Genomic DNA, 20688 nt, shown 5'->3' with positions numbered 1-20688 from the left:
GACAATAATGGCAGACGAACAACAACCATGACCTTAATGAGGCACTTCACAGCTTACAAATCACTTTCTCATCCCTTATTTTGGTGGACCTCAGGACCTCCTGTGACCTAGGTGTTGCCATCTTTAAATGGGCTAATCAGGCAGTGCTGACAGAGTGCCTGGCGGGTGCCTAGTTGGAGTCCCCTGTTCTTTCTTTCCCCCATCCATTTTGCCTTACCAAGGAAATATAGTGATTATACACTGATTTTGTGTCTCCGTTGGAGGTTTGAATCCACCCAAAGGTGCCTCAGAAGAAAGGCCTAGTGAACTACTTCCAAAATATCAGCCACTGAAAACCCTGTGGAGCACAGTTCTACTGTGACACACAAGAGTCTCCATGAGGCAGAGTCAACTTGACAGCAACTGGTTTTTATGCATGGCCCTCAAAAGAATGTAATTCAGGAGATCGTTGCCAAGGAAAGGATCTCAAATCGTGTTCTCACTCCTTCGCGTGAGGAAAATCTACACATACTTTCCAATTTCCACCCTACTGGCAACAACTCCAATTCTTGACTGCTGACCTGATCCCACCTCCTATTTTGTCATGGTCCAGTCAGGACACCTCAGACAGCACATCCAGATGACATCTTGCTGTTTCTTCAACACGTAGGTTTGAGCCAGGCCTGGATCAAGATGAAAAATTTCTATCATTCCAAATGCAAACCAAACTCACTGCCGTAGAGTTAATTTGGACTCATATGGACCCCATAGGGTTTCCAAGGCTGTAAACCTCTATGAAAGCAGACTGCCACATCTTTCTCCCATGGAGCCGCTGGTGGTTTTGAACCTCTGACGTTTTGGTTAGCAGTCAATCGCTTTAACCACTGCGCCACCAGGTCTGGCTTTTTATTCTTTGGTTTCTCTCTCCACATTTTCTCTTAATGTCTGCCTCCCAAATTGTCTAATGCACAAGTACTTCAAATCGCAGAACTTCTGAGTCCCTTAATCTCTCCTCCGACCTTTCTAGTCCAAATTAACTCAGGAGCATTTGGGTTCTTCAGATACTGAATTGCTACTCTCTACTCCACATAGTGAGCGGTAAAATAGAATTTATGTTAAAATATTTATTAAGGTAAACTTTCACTAACTCATGCTGGCCTTTATAATTAGACAGCTTTTCTCTCCACATAGGTCAGGTATTGCCAATTCCACGTGTTGACAACAGATTGTGGAATGGAGAGGACTCGGGGTGGGGGGCAGCTCAGTGTCAAGACTAAGTGGTCATCTTGTTAATCAATTGGATGGAAGATTAGTAGTCATTCAATGCACACTCACTTATCACTTATCCTGAACTATCATACTTAAGATCCAGTAGCATGTACTTGCTATGAGTATATTTGGCCACGAGGCCCTTCGGAGCAATCTGGTCTCAACTTGCCATTACCTGTCTTTATCACATTGGGCAACTCGTTTCATTTCCCTGGACCTCAGTTTCCTCCATGTGGGGGTGTGTGAACTGAACACTTCAAATCCCGTGAGTCACCTTCTTCGCGTTCAATTTAGCAAGTAGGGATTAAGCACAAGAGCTACTAGAATAGCTCAAGGAAGAAGCCACCAGGTGCTATTTACAAGCAATCAGATGATTGCTGAAGTTGTGGGATGGGTATGTGGAAGTTCATCCTACACTCCTATCTACTTTTTCATATATTTGAAAAATACCTCTACTAAAAAGAATAAAAAGAATCAATGGGAAAGAAATGCATCAGGCTTCACATAAAAGGTAGCAGCTGAGCAGAACCGAAGCATGGGTAGGATTTCAGTGAGCCAACGGTGGGGCAGGGCCCATTCCGGGCAGGGAATGTCATGAGCCAAGGCATAGAGAACTGGGAGTTGTCATGTGTGGCTACAGCAGGGGGTGCAGGAAGGGCAGTGGTGGGAGACGGACTGGAAAGGTATCAGGAGGCTAGAGCCTAAGGCCTTGACAGGCACTGTGAGGAGCCCGTGCTCAATTCAGTTCACAAGGGGAAGCGACCTCATTGACTAAGACTGAGTTGGCCCTCCCGCTTCTCAGCCTGTCTGGGTGCAGGCCCGGGAGCAGGGCGTGTGGCGGGCACTGGGCAAAGGACGCTGGCAGCACCACCAAGTTTGTTTCCTCACCAGGAAACAAGGTTTCCTGTAACTAAGACCCATGAATCAGCATTTCCTCTGTCAATAACAAGAAATGCAAGAATTACAACAGTACAGAGTTTGTGGGGATGGAAGAAAGGAAGGAATATTCCATGACACAGCTGGGCTCTGCTCTCCTTTCTCTCATGAAACACTCCTGATAAGCTCCCAAAGAACACTGGGGTTTCATAAGATAAGTTTCCTGGAGAGCCTCACAGTACCTCGTGAAGATTAAGTCCTGCAAAATCCTCGGCTCTCCTGTCATATTACATGTTTCTATCACCATTATGCTAGGTAAGATCATTTTCTGAATTGTCTTTTATTACATGATAACTAAACGTCAACAGCAGTACTTTATCCTTGGAGGTGTGTGTGTGTGTGTAACTTGCCTTTTAGTTTTACACTTTCAGGTCCATTTTTTTAATTTGATTCTCACAATCACCCTGTGAAGCATGCAGGGAACCATATCCCCAACTCACAAGTGCAGATACCAAGGCAGGGAGACTAAATGCTTCCTCCAGTCAGATCTGTTTTGAAGAAGCCAGAACTGAACCCCAACACTTCAAACTCCGAGTTCAAGATTCTTTCCAAGGTCACAGCCTTTTAAGAAATATGTATGGATATAATTCCCTGCCTAGCATCCGAAAGAATTTGATTCATTCACTCATTCCATTCATTCATTTATCAAAGAAAAAATTTTTTTTACTTCCTATTATATGTCAGGCTGTGTTCTAGACACATTCAATAGTAAACAAAACAGACAAAAGGCCCTGGCCTCATAGAGCTTATGTTCTAGTTGAGGAATTCAGACAATAAAAAAAGAGTAAAAGCCAGAGTAGGTTAGAGAGTTATATAGGCTTGGGGGGGGCGGGGCGGTGATCAATTTTAAATTAGCTGTTCAGGGGAAACCTCACTGAAAATGTAGCTATAGAAGCAGCAAATGCAAAGGCTCAGAGGTGGGACCTTCCTAGCATGTTCAAGAAATCGCAAGGAGTGTGGTGTGGCTGCAAAGGGGGTAGAGAGTTGGAGAGGTTAAGGAAGCAGGGAGTAGGGGCTAGGGATAGACTACGTAGGCCTTTATCAAGACTTGGAATTCATGTAGAAAATTTGCTATCATTTACTAAAAAGAGAGAGAGAAAAGTAAAAGGAAAAAAAGTGCAAAAAAAAAAAAACACACACAAATAAGCAGGTGGTCAGAGCTGGTAAAGAAGAGAGGGAAAGAAAAAGCGAGGGGAGTGTGAAAAAACAGAGCACGAAAACAAGTGACCATCTTCTATTCACTCATGCTCACTCTCTCTCCCTCTCAGATCTTGGATCCTGATCCAGGATCCAAATCCTCAAGCCCCTCCCTGGCGCCTTCCTGAGGGAGCTATACCAAGGCAGCATCAGACAGAGGATCTCCTATTAGCTGAAGGTTGAGCCATGGCCCTAGACCTCAGTCAGGTTTCTGTTTAGCTGGGCCACAAGGACTCATCAGGCGTCCCCTTGACTAGGCTCCAAGGAAGCCCAGAAACTATTCTGAAAGCCAAACAAAATGCTCCTGAGCTCATCTCCTCTAGACCTTCCCAAGGACAGTCATCTTCAAAGTACAACTCAATTCCAAGCAGCAGAGATGGAAACCCCAGGAGAAGGAGGGAGAAGGGTGAACATGGAAGTTATTGGCTCAACCCTGCCAAAGCTCCCTCCCTAGTTCTGGGGTCCATAATGTCCTTGCCCTTAATCCTGACTCATCATTGAGGGTGGAGTGTGGGTGTAAAGGAGAGGGATGAGAATAACTTTATGTTCCCTCTAGAAGCCAGCGTTCTCTCACTTTTTGTTCTTTCTCTTTATTAATCCTTGGGCCTTGTCTTAGGCTGGGTTCTCTAGAGAAGCAAAACCAGTAAAGCGCATATATATACATAGAAAAAGAGATTTATTTCAAGGAAATGGCTCACGTGATTGTAGAGGCCGGCAAGCCCCAAGTCCAGGGGTCAGGTGTGAGGCCGGACGCTTCTCCTGACTCATATAGCTGCAGGGGCCGATGAACCCAAGATCAGCAGGCCAGACGCAGGCTGCTGGCTCACAGGCTGCAGAGGTTGATGAATCCTAAGATTAGCAGGCAATACGGCTGGCTCAAGTCCCAAAAACTGGAGGTCAAATGATGACAAGCCGGATGCAGAATCCAGAGTGAGCAAAAGCCAGCGAGCTTTGCCAGGACGTCCATATATATTGGATGCAGGCCACACCCCTGAGGAAACGCCCCTTACAACGACTGGCTGATCACATCAGATCACATCATGGAGGTGATTATGTTATACCACAAAATGGAGGATAACAACATCATTACATAACTGCCAAACCACTGAGAATCATAACCTGGCAAAGTTGACACACGACTTTAACCATCACTGGCTTCTCATGCAAACTCATATTCAGTTCACCCCGTTCAGCCTCCATCACCACCTCCCACTATCCTGGAGAGTTTTAGAAAATCTCTTTGGGTGATTTCTCCAAACTTTGACACTGGGACCAATGTGAAGGAAGTTTGCCCCTCAAAGCCTTTATGGATGCCTTTTTTCTTTGCCTCCAGAAGCCCCTGAAATAGATCAGAAGAGGATAATACTCCAAGTCAACAATGGACAGCAGATAGGAGAAGTCCTCATAATTCAATTCATCAAGTGAAGAAGCAGAAATACTGTCACCCCAGAGGCACATCAACAACCCCAATCAATCCAGAAATATCATGATCAGATTGAGGAAGTAAGAACAGCTAAATTAGCTCTAAATTATTTCTCTTATTCATGTCTTTTTCATTCCCCCAAATACCCCACTCATTGCCATCACCATCCTAGTTTAGGACACTTCTGATTTTTTTTTTTTTTAATTAACCTTTTTATTTTGAGGTAATTGTAGATTCACATGTAGTTGTAAGAAATAATACAGAGAGATCTGTGCACCTTTTACCCAGCTTCTCCCAACTTTAACATCTTGCAAAACTATAGCACAGTATCATAATCAGGATATTTACGTTAATACACTCAGGAGGCAGAACATTTCCATCACCACAAGGATCTCTCATGTTTCCCTTTTGTAGCCACATCCACTTCCCTCCTGCCCACACCCGCTTCTTAACTTCTCGCAGTCACTATTCTGTTCTCCATTTCTATAATTTGCCAATTCAAGAATGTAATATTAATAGAATCATACTATACGTAGCCTTTCACATGGGCTTTGTTATGGATTGAATTGTGTTCCCCATAAATGCGTGTCAACTTGGCTAGGCCATGATTCCCAGTATTGTGTGGTTGTCCTCCATTTTGTGATCTGATGTAATTATGCTATGTGTTGTAAATTCTAACCTCTATGATGTTAATGAGGCAGGATTAGAGGCAGTTATGTTAATGATGCAGGACTCAATCTATAGAATTAAGTTGTATTTTGAGTCAATCTCTCTTAAGATGTAAAAGAGAGAATCGAGCAGAGAGGAGAGGGACCTCCTACCACCAAGAAAGAAGAGGCAGGAGCAATGCATGTCCTTTGGACCCAGGGTCCCTGTGCTGAGAAACTGCTAGACCAGGGAAAGATTGATGACAAAGACCTTCCCCCAGAGCTGACAGAAAGAGAAAGGGTTCCCCTGGAGCCAGCACCCTGAATCCAGACTCCTAGACTCCTAGATTGTGAGAGAATAAATTTGTTTGTTAAAGCCACTACTTGTGGTATTTCTGTTATAGCAGCACCAGATAACTAAGACAGCATTTTATCAATCAGGATAACTCTCTGGAGATCCAGCCAGGTTGTTCTGAGTGTCAATCGTTCGTTCCTTTTTATTGCTGAGCTGTATTCCATGTATGGATGTACCAGTTTTAACTATTCACCCATTAAAGGACATCTGGGTGATTTCCAGTTTGGGGCTATTTCAAATGCAGCTGCTATAAACATTCACGTGCAGGATTTTGTATGAACATAAGTTTTCATTTCTCTGGGGTAAATGCCAAGAAGTACAATTGCTGGGACATGTGGTAGTTGGCATGTTAAGTTTTTTTAAGAAATTGCCATACTCTTTTCGGGAGTGGATGTACATTTCCACCAGCAATGTATGAGTGATCCAGCTTCTCTGCATCCTTGCCAGCATTTGGTGTTGTCACTATTTTTTTTTTTTTATTTTAGTCATTCTCTTAGGTGTGTAGTGATATCTCCTGAGTTTTTAATTTGCATTTGCCTAATCACTAGTGATGTTAAACACCTTTTCATGTGTTTATTTCCATTTACATACGCTCTTCAGTGGAATGTCTCTTCTCGTCTGCCTTAGTTTCCTAGTGCTGCTGTGACAAATACCATAAATGGTGGCTTAAAAGAACAGAAATTTATTTTTTCACAATTTAGGAGGATAGAAGTCCGAATTCAGAATAGGGAAGATCCTTGTCTCTTTCAGCTTCATAGCCCTGACGTTCCTTGGTTCCTCTGTCTTCTCCAGTTTGTGCTTTCTTTAGTGTTTAATCTGCTCTTTTTATAACTCAGAAGTGATCAGGTTTAGGACACAACCCACACTGAATACAGCCTCATTCATAACAAAGAAAACCCTATTCCCAACTGGGATTATACCCACAGATACAGAAACTAGGATTCCAACACATATTTTGGAGGGACATAATTCAATCCACAACAATATGTTTTGATTATTTTTGAATAGGATTTTTTTTTTAACTATTGAGTTTTGAGAATTCTTTATATATTCTAGATATTAGTCCCTTGTCAGATAAATAACTTGCAAATATTTTCTCCCATCTGTAGCTTGTCTTTTCATCCTGTTAAAAGGATTTTTTTGAAAAGCAAATGCTTTTTATTGTCATGAGGTCCTATTTATTGATTTTTTTAAATTTATGGATTGTGCTTTTGGTGTCAATTTTAAGAACTCTTTGCCTAGCCCTATATCGTATCGACCAATGCAGAAAAAGCATTTGATAAAATTTAACGCTCATACATGATAAAAAGTCTCAGAAATCTAGGAATAGAGAACTTCCTCAAATTCATAAATAATATCTACAAAAATCCTACAATTAACGTTATAATTAGTGGTGAAAGACTGAATGCTTCCTCCACAAGCCCTAGCAGAGGGTATGACACAAAAGTGCACAAAGAATACCAGAGGCTTTAACTCATGTGGTTCCTTACATGACAGTTCATCCAAGAAGTGTCACTGACTTCTTATCTCCCAGTATTTAGGGAGCTATGTTCCAGGGCCAGCTCTTGAGACAGGGATTGACATAGCATCTGGAGAGAGCTGATTCCTTGAATAGTTAGAGGAAAAGCATCACTCTCAGCACCAAGCCAGATCTCAAAGGAAAGCCTTTCATTGGCTTCCAGAGCCATGAAGAATGTCTCATAAGACTACAGCTTCCCTAGGTATATACCCAAAAGAACTGAAAGCAGGAATACAGACAGATCTTGTACATCCATGTTCATTGCAGCACTATTCACTATAGCCAAAAGATGGAATCAAAAGTATAGGTTCATTATGGAGAGATAAGACACAGCCTACTGTCATATCTCCTGATTTATAGAAAGTAAACTGGAAGTCTACTGATGTATAGAAAGAACGCCTTCTTCCACCATCCAAGTTAGTAGTTCAAATTCTCCTTAGCAGTGCCATGCTAAATGGGGATGTATCCAGGAAGCAGGTTGGAAAAGTGGTCTCCATCTATACCTAGCTCAGCAGGCATCTGTTTCCAACAGTATCATTGAGATTGGCTTTGTAACGAGTGGCCCAGCCTGGGAGTAAATCTTCTCCAGGGAATCATCCCACTATTAGGAAGCAGGAGAAGATGAAGCAGCTACAAAGGGAGGCAGAGGTGGTGCTGAGACAAAGTGAGGAGAAGGGAAAATTTTCTCCACTTTGGTAACTGACAAGAGCCACCTCTTGATAAGTCTCTTTGTCTCTTTGCTGTAGTACCTTTTAAAATGGTCTCCCAGCCTGCATACTTCTCTGCATCAATCAGTCCTAGACACAAGCACCAAAATGATCTCCCTAAAACTTAAGTCTGACTAAACTATCTATATTTCCAAAGAAACCTTCATTGGTTTCCTGTTGTACAGGAGTAACGTCCAAATGCTTTAGCCAAGCATTCGAGGCACTCTGCATGTTATAACTTCACCTCTCACCATCCCAGTCACACCTAAGCTGACAAAAGCAGAATGGAAAAAATATAGGATCTAGACTCAGACCTGACCTCAAATCTAGCTCAGTTTCTTAATAGCTTTATGATCTTGGGTAACTTATTGACCTTGGTGTGCCTCAGTTCCCACAAAAAAAAATTTTGTTGTTGTTGTAAGGAGTAAATGAGGTAATGGGTGTAAAGTGCATGGCACATAATAGATGATCAATAAATGGTAGTTATTTTTAACATGGAGGCATTGGTAGTTCAGTGGTAGAATTATCACCCTCCATGCTGGAGACCAGGGTTTGATTTCCAGCCAATCTACCTCATGCGAAGTCACCACCTGTCTGTCTGTGGAGCCTTGTGTGTTGTTATGATGCTGAACAGGTTTCAGCAAAACTTCCAGACTGAGATAGACTAGGAAGAAAGGCCTGGCAATCTACTTCTAAAAATCAACCCATGGAAACCCTAAAGATCACAACAGTCCAAGCCACGGTTGATCATGGGGATGGTGTCGAATGGGCAGTGTCTCTTTCTGGTGTGCATGGGGCCCACCATGAGTCGGGGGCTGACGTGATAGCAACTAACAACAACACTTTCTTCTTCAGCCGAAGCACACTGAACAGCTTTGCCTAGTCCTGAAACACCCCTGAGTCTTTCTTCAGACCGAAAGACCCTGACAAGGTTGTCAAATGTGCTTGTACGAGCATGTTAGAGCAAGTGGAGAGAGGACTAGCTGAGGATGAAGTGTGGGGGTAGGGGAGCATTCACATGAGGTAAGCTGCCTGTGGTTAGAAAGAAACAGTGAGTGGAGCTCTGAGAGGGACTGAGCGAGGCCCCAACGAGAGGGCAGGTCCAGGAATTCAGACTGGCCACGCAGCATCCAGCAGTTTCAGTATCTGATTTCCCTGAGCATCAGAACAAGCCCAAGCCTGCCCTTCCTCAGCTGATGAGGATGCATCTCCCATCTCCTGCAGGTGGACTGTCTGCTTCTTTAACAGAGAAGACTTATCTGAATGCTATGTCCAGCACATGGGAGGTTGGCCATGGCAACTGGTCTTGGGCTTCAAATCCATTGTGTATTCACTATAGCTTGTGTAGCTATTGCACCTCATTAAGTATGTGTGTTATTATAAGCGGCTCAAGGAAATAGTGTCAAGAGACCCACTTCATAAGTACGTTTATTATTATCTCCGTTGTTCAAGCCACGCAAAATAAATGTCGGGCATTTCCAGAAATTGCTATCAATTCAGCCGCAGGTTCTACAAGGCCAATCAATGACTGCTTCCTCCCCACCCACCCCCTCTCCCACTGTGTGTTAATTTGTACTCAAGCTCTCTCTTCCTCCTGTGCTTTCCAGTGCTTGCAATTGGTCCAGAATAAATGGATGGCTTCATCGTTTTCCAGGAAAAATATAAAGGGGGAAAAAATACCTTGCTGTTAAAAATATCTTCCTCCCCCATCCTAAAACAAAACTCTGTGTGTGTGTGTGTGTGTGTGTGTGTGTGTGTGTGTGTATGAGAGAGAGACTGAATTCAAGCGTGTCTGCCAGTTTGAGATCTTCAGCACATAAGCCACAATTTGTGGTCTCTTTCCCTGCACCTAAGTCATGCTGTAGTAGGTGATTACAAACCAAAACCAAACCCATTGCCATCGAGTCAATTCCCACTCATAGCAACCCGATGGGACACAGTCGAACTGCCCCATAGGGTTTCCAAGGAGCAGCTGGTAGATTTGAACTGCCAACCTTTTGGTTAGCAGCCAAGCTCTTAACCACTGCACCACCAGGGCTTCAGTAGGTGACTAGGGGCCCAGAAAGCCACACAGACCCTTCCAATCATGAATGCATCCATCACGATGCCTTACATCTTCGTATGGTCACCAAATGTATAACCGAGAGTTAAAGCAGGAGAGAATTTTACAGTTCGTCGGGCCCATCTTACAGATGAAGCATTGAGGCTCAAAAAAAGGAAAAGTGGGTCTAAATTCAGGTCTCTTGCCTCCCCATCCAAGACTTTCCCCTGCTGCCCCAGTGCACCCACCAGGATGCCTGACCATTTGCCTGTCACCATGGGGAAGAGGTCCTCATAAGCATGTATCCTGCTGTCTACTGTGGCAGAGAGCAGTGATGCAGGAGGCTGGTGTGCATTCCTTCGCCATCACAGGGCAGTCCATCCTGTCCTTCTGCTGGTCAAATGCCTGGTCATTATGTCCCTAGCCTTTGGGATTCCTTGTCTCTTAGGGTCTAGACTGCCCATCCCACTACCACCACCTCCACCTGATTAGACATAGCCCTGAGCTACAGCCAGAGCAGGGTCTCTAGCAGGCCAGTGGGTGTGGAAGCACTCCTGGTAGCCATGCCCAGCCTGAGCTGCTGGTCAGAAGCCTGTGCTTGGAGAATAGCTTCCTCCTCTTCCTCCACGGCAAGTGTTTAAGAAGCCCAGCACTAGGGAACCCAGAGCTGAAAATTTGAAAAAAGTTAGAACTGAACTGGAGGCCCAGAAACCACCCTTGATTAACACTGCTGTTGTTAGGTGCTGTCGAGTTGGTTCCAACTCATAGTGACCCTGTCTATGTACAATAGAACGAAACACAGCCTGGTCGTGTGCCATCCTCACAATCACTGTTATGCTTGAGCCCATTGTTGCTGCCACTGTGTCAGTCCACCTCGTTGATGGTCTTCCTCTTCTTTGCTGACCCTCTACTTTTTTGATAACATTACCCTAAGCACATATAGTATCAGGAAGGTAGGGGGATAGGGATGCACTTGGAGGGTACATGCCCCTAACTTCCCAGACAAAACAAACTTTTTGTAACTATGGAGAAACTGAAATAACTGCCCAAACCACATAAACCCAGTTGTCTAGGTAGTAAAGAATAAGTCATGGTACAATTTGTTCTATCATGGTATCAAGTCCACATATTTTTCATCAAGGAAGAACATAAAACTAAAGAAATCCACAAGCATCTTGATAAAAATAATGCTGTAGGTTTACCAAGACCTATTTCAGTTACCTGGGGGGGCCCTGGTGGTACAGCGGTTAAGAGCTCAAGGCTGCTAACCAAAAGACTGGCAGTTCGAATCCACCAGCCGCTCCTTGGAAACCCTATGGGGCAGTTCTCTCTGACCTATAGGTTCACTATGAGTCAGAATTGACTCTATGGCAACAGATTTATTTCACTTACCAATTCCCGGGTACACAGGAGAACTGTATTTCCCACTCTCCTTTGCAGCTAGGATGGATCATGTGACTAGTTCTCACCAATGGGTTATAAGTAGAAGTGACATAAACAGAAGCTTAGACGAGTGGATCATGTGCATCTTCCAAGCTCTCTTTTCCCCTTCCTTGGAGAACCTAGAAGTCACATGTTGAGGTAATAGAGATGCAAAATTAAAGTAGACTGGATCCCTAAGTTACAGCTTGGAAGAGAGCCGCCTTGGAGAGTCATCTGCCCCTCAATAAAGTTTATGTGAGGAAAAAAATAGATGTTTATGAGATTTGAGGAGAATAATCTAGCCTGATGCTTTGACCTATCTCAATGGATGATGGCCGGTTACCCTTGCAATCTGCATTTGACTGGTATATTATTCAAACACAAAGAAACCATCAGAAAATATTAACTTGGAATTTCTCATGTTTCTTGTTGGCTTAGATAAAAGGCTGTTAGTAGATCAAATCACCACAACTATATCTAGTGATCCTCCCTGAAAACACAGACCTCTGGCCCCACAATAAAGAAGCCATCCCCTCAGCGTTCCTGACTAGGCCTCCACTGGTAGCTTGGACCTTTACAGAAAGAAGCATACTTCCTACTTCACAAGGCACTTGTCTTGGCACAACTCTGGTTGTTAGAAATGTCTTCCTTAAAAGCAGCCAAATTCAGCCTCTCTGTTACTTCCCCCCTTTGGCCTTAGCTCTACCCTCTAATGTTCTAGAATAACAAAGAACAATTCCATACTTCTCCCAAACACCTCTCCCTGAGGATGATGCTTTAATCAAAGGAGATTTCTTTCCAGAGCTTTCTTTATCAAGCTATCACTAATAAGTCAAACCCCAATAGAATGGAGGCTAAAGCATTGCCCCGATTATTTTGTTTTGTTAGGATTCTATAAGATTAAAAAGTATATATTTCAAATAAATGGAATTCTACCTGGGGCCTAAAATTCTTTCAGTTATAGAAAGATTTTTATCATGGTAATATTTGTTTTATTGGGATTTAATCTTTCTATTGTCTGCTGAGTACTTGAGAAGGATTGTGGGAAATAGCTTTCTATCACGATAAGCTCAGAAAAAATGTCAGTGAAATACGGGCAAATAGATTATGATTGCATCGACAGGCCTTTTCATAAGCTAATGGGTTGTCTAACCTATTCATGACTGCCATCCCCCACAGGGTCTTGTAAGCAGATTGCCAAGGAGTTTGTTGAACTTGGCAAATTGATACACTGGGCTTGTTTGACTTCCCATTTCTGTGTATGATTGTTAGGTATTTTAACAATACGTGAATGTGGTAAGAACCCCTAATGGGACATTAGTTAGGTAAATAGGCCATTCAGTTGAGAACTGCAACGTTACCACAGACAAAAATCTACTCTTTTTCTTCTTAATAGTGGATTCCCCATAAGCTTTAAGTGGAGCATTTTAAATGTGTGTATGTATGTGAGTTTTCTGAGTCCTGTAATTCACCTTTGATCATTAGAGCTCCTAGAGGAGAGAAAACATAACAATTTTATTGAAAGACTAAAGAAATTAAGATGAGGGCTAAAAAAACACATGGAAAAATTTAACCTTATTAGTAAACTTTTTTTTTTTTTCACATTTCAAATTAGAATATCTGGTATTGGCATGGCTGGGGGGAACCCTTTTATGTACTCCTCATCCCTAAATGGAGCCCTGGTAGCACAGCGGTTGAGAGCTATGACTGCTAACCAAAAGGTTGGCAGTTCAAATCCACCAGCTGCTTTTCGGAAACAATTTGGGGCAGTTCTACTCTGTCCTATCAGGTTGCTATGAGCAGGAATCTACTCCACAGGTTTTTTGTTTTGTTTTGTCCCTGAATGATGCAAATGGTTAAAGTGCTGGGCTGTTAAACAAAAGGTTAGAGGTTTGAATCTACCCAGAGGTACCTCGGAAGAAAGGCCTGGTGATCTGCTTCTGAAAAATCAGTAGAGTTCTACTCTGATACACATAGGGTCGCTATGAGTCAGAGTAGACTCAACAACAACTAGTGCAGGAACATAAATTGAGAAAATCTTTTTGAAAGACAATTTGACAAATATACCAAAAACCTTTAAAGTGTACATACCCTTTGACCCAGACAGAATGATTTCATGTCTAGGAATTGATTCCAAGAACTAATACTGGGTGTGTGCAAAGATTTATCTACAAAGATATTTATTGCAAGACTATTTACAATAGCAGTAATTGGAAACAAACCAAATAGCCAAGAAAAGGAAATTGGCTCCTAAGAAAACCTGACACATTCACCTATACAATGCTATATTATACAAGCATTAAAAATTGTTTTACGGAAGACTTCTTAATATTAAAATTTTTTTTTTTTCCCAGTATACTGTTAAGTTTAAAAAGTAAGCTTTAAAGTAGTACTTTTAGGATATCAATTTTGCAAACACACGTACACACAGCCATAGAATAAAAAAGCATGTAAATTTAAGAGTTTATCTCTGAAGATTGAGGTTCTGCGTGGTTTTTATTTCCTTTTTTATTCTTCTGAATTTTTCCAAACGTTTTACAGTGAACACATAATATATTTATGTATAAAAATATTATAACGAGATTTAATCTTTTATGTAAGAGATTCTAATTTCTCAAGATTCTGTTGTTACGGGGAAATCTGGCACCTTTTTCCTACTGGTTTCACTCAGCAAGCTCAGTGAACCAAACCTTCTGCTGGCATGCTAATTAGTGCAGAGCCAAACATAACCCATCTTTTAAAACGAGTCTGAAAACCGACAGACAGTTCCACAGTTACCCAAGATACTCGATTCAGTGGCACAGGAAATAAAGAGATTTGTGGAATTCTAAAGCTGGGAAGGGAATATTAGTATTAGCTCTCAAGAGCATTCCACATGGAGTCAGAACATGTGGGATTAAGTTCTAACTCTAACAAATCTGTTTTGGAAGAAGTGCAGCCAGGATGCTCATTAGAAGCAAGGATGGGGAGACTTCATCTCACATACTTGGGACATGTTATCAGGAGGGACCAGTCCCTGGAGAAGGACATCATGCTTGGGAAAGCAGAGGGTCAGTGAAAAAGAGGAAGACCCTCAATGAGATGGATTGACTCAGTGGCTGCAATAATGGGCTCAAACATAGCAATAATTGTGAGGATGGTGCAGGACCTGGCAGTGTTTTGTTTTGTTGTACGTAGGGTCACTCTGAGTCAGAACCTAACAACAACGGACAGTAAGTAGCTGGTAACCTTGAGCAAGTCTCCTAGTCCTTCCAGAGAGCTCTCAGACAAGGAAACAACAACAAACCTGTTGCCATCAAGTCACTTCTGTCTCTTAGCGACTCAATAGGACAGAGTAGAACTCCTCCCCACCACTCCACCCTCTCCCCAGGGTTTCCAAGGCTGTAAATCTTTACGGAAACAGAGTGTCAAACTGCCGATCTTTTAGTTAGCAGCTGAGTACTTAACCACTGCACCTTACTCTCAGACCAGAAACGTATAAATAAAGATTTTTTAAAAATCTATATTTTTAAACAGATATAAAAGGTCAATTGTGTATTTTTTTAATCCAAAATACCACCAAGGCAGTCACACGTTATACATTGTGCAGCTTTGAACCACCCCTACTCTAGAATCTCAATAACTAACAACCAGTCTTGGTTGGAATGACAAAAGGAACTGATTGGATTTGATTTTTTTGCCTTTGTTTTGATGTGTGTGAAATAAAACATTCACTCATACACAAAGTGCCAAGTCTTAAATGTACCACTCAACAAATTAGTGTAAAATGAATTCCTCTGTAAGCTCCACTCAGGTGAATAAATAGAACATGGCCAGCACCCCAGATGGCCGGGGGGTACCCCTTCACAGTCGCACCTCCTTTCTCTCCCCTAGAGTCACCTCACTCCTGACATTATTAGGATCATTTCCTTGATTTGCTTTAGAGTTTATTGTTGTTGGCGTGTACCTTCGAGTACAACACATAGCGACGCTATATGACAGAGTACGACTGCCCCATAGGGTTTCCTAGGCTTCCGTCTTTACTGGAGCAGATCACCAGGTCTTTTCTCCCAAGGAGCAGCTGGTGGGTTCAGACCACGGATCTTTCGGTTAGCAGCTGAGCACTTAACCATTTCCGCATCAGGGCTCCTTCTTTAGTTTACCCCCTAAATATGCATCTCTGAACAATACAGTTAACATTCATTTATTTTTGAATGTTATATAAATGGAATCATACAGAGGAAAAATGATATAAAAAACATTTTGTAAGGTATGAAGAATACACAGGTGAGTGACATTATTCTCAGTAACCGTATTACGTGGGGATGTGGCCACTGCGTTTCAACCCTCTAACCCCAGTGGCTGGTCTCACAGATTTGGCATTGAGTCATCCCGCTTAGGTCTGGAGCTCATCACCCCTCCAGACGGTCAGCACAAACTCACGTTCATGGACCCATTGGAGCTCTGTCTGTGACTTCTAGTGCCACCTGGATGGAAAAACACTCACCTGAGGCTGAGGGGGTACGTAAATACCTGCTTTGTTCATAAACGAGCAGGCTTCCCTCTGTCGAGTGAGTTCCTCAGCTATTATGAAGGCTCTAAGGTCACATCTGGTTAATTCTTGGCTAGAAATCAATACACAGAGAGTGATGGTTTCTGATAAGAGCTTATAATAAGCAAGTTCAAGTTCAAGAGACTGGCTGTCTTTTTGCTTTTAGATGCAGGAAAGAAGGTGCTAATCTCTTCTGTTGGAAAAAAAATATAACCCTACCATGCAGCTACCTAAATCAAGAGCTATTTTAAATATATATATATTTTTTACACATACATATATATTTTATATATCTCCTTCCCCTCCTCCAACAATTCATTATGTCCTTAGGCCCAGCTGTTTAAACTCCCCCTATAATTTTTATCAGTCCCAAGAAAATGTATCAACCTGTTCTCTGGTGTCGCAGGCTTCAGGGTTATAACTTACCTTTGTGCCATTTCTGGAACAATCTGCCTCTCTTTGATGTTGCCGGCCACCTTGTGAACTGATCCGTGGGGCTTCAAGTGCCAGAAGCTCAGTACCACTGTGGGTTTCCCAGCTGGCATTTGGCCAATGCTTGCCATTCCTCCTGTGCAACCACCCATGCATGTGTACATGAGCACATGCGTGTGTGAATGAGTGGATGTGTTCAAGCGTGTGTGGGCATACTGTCTGCTCATTCCACAAGCAGACAGCATTACCATAGATTATAGCAAGAACAGTAAAAATGCCTTTTATGTAGTAAAGGTTAGGTGAATAAGTGAACAAATGAGCAATGCTCCACCTGGCTCCTTGCCCCAACGTTCCTCCTCTTCCCACCAGTGAGGCCACTAGACTCCCACCTTCAGGCTCAACCCTGCATCACTCCTAGGAACAATTCAGAACTTAGTCAAATAGAATTTCAGGGACCTTAGTCCAAATTCTCAAAGTCTCAGAATTTAGTGCACTTGCAATTCCTCCTATGGTGATGCTGAGTCCCTGTGTGGACCACTGCCTTGTTCCTCTCCCATAGCCTCTGCTGTGTACACCAATTCCAGAACCTAGAGCACTTGCTACCAGGCCCAACCTGTAGCCTTTGCCAACTATCTCCACTCCCAATAGAGACTGGACCTCCTTCTCTTGAATTCCTGCAGCTGGGTCCCTGCTTCCTAACCCTCCATGATGCTCAGCCTCTGCCTCAACTGGCACGTGGAACTGACTCATCACTGAAAGAGTTTCTGCTGGGACATTCACCTCTTCCTGATCCTCTTTGATCTTAACCAACAGCCATCCCTCACTGTTCTTTCCACATGCCAGGTCTATGTAATTGAATTCCTCACCCTGCTAGAGGCTGGATCCGCCCCCAGCTCATCATGATGGGAATCTTTAATCTCCAGCCCATCCTTCTCCTTATCTTCCCTGTTCATTGCCTAATGAAAACCTCTTCAATTTTTAAATTAAAGATAACAATGAATTTAAAAGTAATAAACTTTCAAAATAAGCAAAAAAGAACATGGCCATAATCTAACTATCTGAAGATAAACTGTTAAAATCTTAGGGCAAATGAAGAGACATACCATGTTCATGGTTTGAAAGACTCAGTATAATTAAGTTGCCAATACTTTACAAATTCACCTATAGAATTAATGGCATTCTGATCAAATTCCCAGCAAGATTTTTTGTAGACATAGAGAAGCTGATTCTAAAGTTTATATTGGAAATGCAAAGGAACTAGAATAACAAAAAGAAATTTGATAAAGAAGAATAAAGTTGGAGAATTCATACTACCTGATTTCAAGATTTACCATAAAGCTACAGTAATCAAGATAGTGTAGCAAAAGAATAGACACATAGCTCACTGGAACAGAATAGAGTCCAGAAACAATCCCATAAAAATATGGCTAATTGATTTTTTTACAAGGTTTTAAAGGCAATTTAATTTATTTTAAAAGAATGATGTTGGAACAATTGGACATCTGTTTGCAAATATACAAACCACTTCAACCTAAACTTCATACATTACAGAAAAGAAAAAAAAAAACTCTAAATCACATATCTAAATATAAAATGTAAAGCTAAAAGAAAGAAAAAAGGGAGGGGAGAGTATTTTCATGAACTAGGTTAGGTAAACATTTCCTAGACACGATACTAAAAGCACAATCCATAAAAGAAAAAATTGACACACTGATTGGACTTCATCAAAATTAAATACCTTTTATCATTAAATATACTACTAAGAGAACTAAAAGATAAGATTGAAGAAAAGCTGGACGATGAATAAGGAAGACGGAAGAAGAACTGACACCTTTGAATTGTGGTGTTGGAGAAGAATACTGAAGACACCATGGACTGCCAAAAGAATGAACAAATCTGTCTTAGAAGAAGTACAACCAGAATGCTCCTTAGAAGCAAGGATGGAGAGACTACATCTCACATACTTTGGACATGTCATCAGGAGGAATCAGTCCCTGGAGAAGGACATCATGCTTGCTAGAGTAGAGGGTCATCAAAAAAGAGGAAGACCCTCAACAAGATGTATTGATACAGTGGCAGCAACAGTGGGCTCAAGCATAACAATGGTTGTGAGCATGGCTCAGGACCAGGCAGTGTTTCACTCTGTGGTGCACAGGGTCACTATGAGTTGGAACCGACTAACAGCAACAGAAATTAGGGGTGGGAAGAGGAAGCACTTTATTTATTTATTGAGGTGATGGACCTATTCTGATTGTTGTGGTGGTTACACAAATCTATGCATAGCCAAAATCCATAGAGCTGTACAGCAAAATAAAAAATAAAAAGATTGATTTTACAGTATGTCAATTTAAAAACTAAAATTAAAAAGTTTGAGCACACTCCACCTGAATATTTTTCTATATGGATATATATTAATAGAATAATTCTATATTATATAATACTGTATAATCCATTTTAATTTAAAATGTTGTCAATAGCTTTCAATGTAATGAAATATGGATCTACCTATCAATTTTTAATGGTTTTCCATTAAAATTAAAAAATTTAATTGTATTCCATTGAAGGGATATAACATATATTACGAAGCAATCCCATGTTATTGGACATTTGGGTTGTTCCCGATTTTTCAATATTAGAAATGAGGTTGTGATAATCCTTAATTATGCTTCAGATAAATTTTTAGAAGGAGACTTGCTAGGTCAGAGGTTTGAATTTTATAAAGGTTTTTGACATGTATTGTGAAAATATCCTCCAGAAAAGTGGTACCCAAATTATCCCTGCTCCACAAGGCAATGAGGAAACCCTGGTGGCATAATGGTTAAGTGCTATGGCTGCTAACCAAAAGGTTGGCAGTTCAAATCCACCAGGTGGTCCTTGGAAACTCTATGGAGCAGTTATTCTCTGTCGTATAGGGTCGCTATGAATCAAATTGACTCGAGGCAATGGGGTTTTTTTTTGTATGAGGCAATGAACCTACCCATTTCCCCGTGTATGGGCAGCACCACTACACTAATCATCTTTCATTCACCCACAGAGTCTAGCAGACTACCTGGCACATAGCATAAAAACCAAACCAGGAGACCTCAGCCTGGGGAGTACTCACTGGTGTTCTTCCTGTCACAGGTGTTCAGGTCAGTGCTCGGGGACTTGTTGCTACTTCCCCATCTCCAGCCTCCTGACTTGAGCAAGATACCCCGGGCCAGGGAACTGAAGGCTTCATCCCGCATTCATACTGGATGTGGTGCTTGTCTCAAAAAATCTGATTCCGTGCTCCCGAGCCAACTTATTGGTCTGCTCCCTCTGCACCTTCCTCTTGACCTCCATGTCACACTTGTTCCCCAGGAGGAGACGCTTCACCATAGCCAAGGCATTCTCTTTAATGCTCTTCATCCAGTTCTAAATATTCTCCAAGGATTTCTCATCTGCGATGTCATATGCTAGGATAATGCCCATGGCTCTATGGTAAATAAACCAAACCCCTTGCCATTGAGTTGATTCTAACCCATAACGATCCTATAGATGGTAGTTGCTGTCTTGAATTGCTCTTGGCCAGCCGTGTCCTGGACTTGCAGTCTGATCTTCGCCTCTATGTTCACAGTGAGGATCTTGAAGTGGGTTCCCATGGTGGAGATGCAGATGTTACTGAAGTTGTCCTCTACGAAGTGAATGATCAGACAAATATTGTTCACCCCAACCTGAAGAGGTGGTTACAGGCTTTGGCCAAGGTAGACACTGGGGATAGCAGGGGAAGGAGTGGGGAAGGCCAGGCACCAGTAGGTGGGATTCGAGGGCTGGCCAACAGGAGGGCCCCAGAGCCTAGGCCAGGAACAAATTTTCTTCCTGCCAAACATTTTTGATCAAACCCCACCAATAAAAAACTTTTAGCATTTATCCCAATACATTTATTTATATTTTATATGCAAATACTCTTGTCCATCTATACATTAAAGATTGACGAAGCTCAATTTCTTTCTTATTTTGGGTTGAAAATAAGCATACGTAGAAGCTCTAAAATTTTCTCCCCACTCTCCACAATATTGTTCTTTACACCCCCCAGGCTGTGCACATTTTGCCAGCCAACCACTGCCACCAGAAGCCTACACACCCAGGGTTCTGCACTGAGAACACAGTCCCCACCCTCAGGGTTTCATAGGCCATCTAGGGAACACATGCCGTGAGAACTTCCTAGATATCAGTGTCAGGTAAAAGCAGAAGAGGGGGCTATACTGC

General features: G+C 42.2%; 1 pseudogene; it reads right to left on the bottom strand.

Annotated features, from left to right (window-relative positions):
* Positions 1–19541: 19541 nt before the first annotated feature.
* LOC101350323 (ras-related protein Rab-13 pseudogene) lies at positions 19542–20456 on the bottom strand (annotated as a pseudogene).
* Positions 20457–20688: the final 232 nt, after the last annotated feature.

The sequence above is a fragment of the Trichechus manatus genome, unplaced genomic scaffold (assembly GCF_000243295.1).
Source record: "Trichechus manatus latirostris isolate Lorelei unplaced genomic scaffold, TriManLat1.0 scaffold00092, whole genome shotgun sequence".
In the NCBI taxonomy this organism is placed as follows: Eukaryota; Metazoa; Chordata; class Mammalia; order Sirenia; family Trichechidae; genus Trichechus; species Trichechus manatus.
The sequence above is the reverse complement of the archived record's forward strand: the minus strand, read 5'-3'. Positions and strand labels throughout refer to the sequence as shown.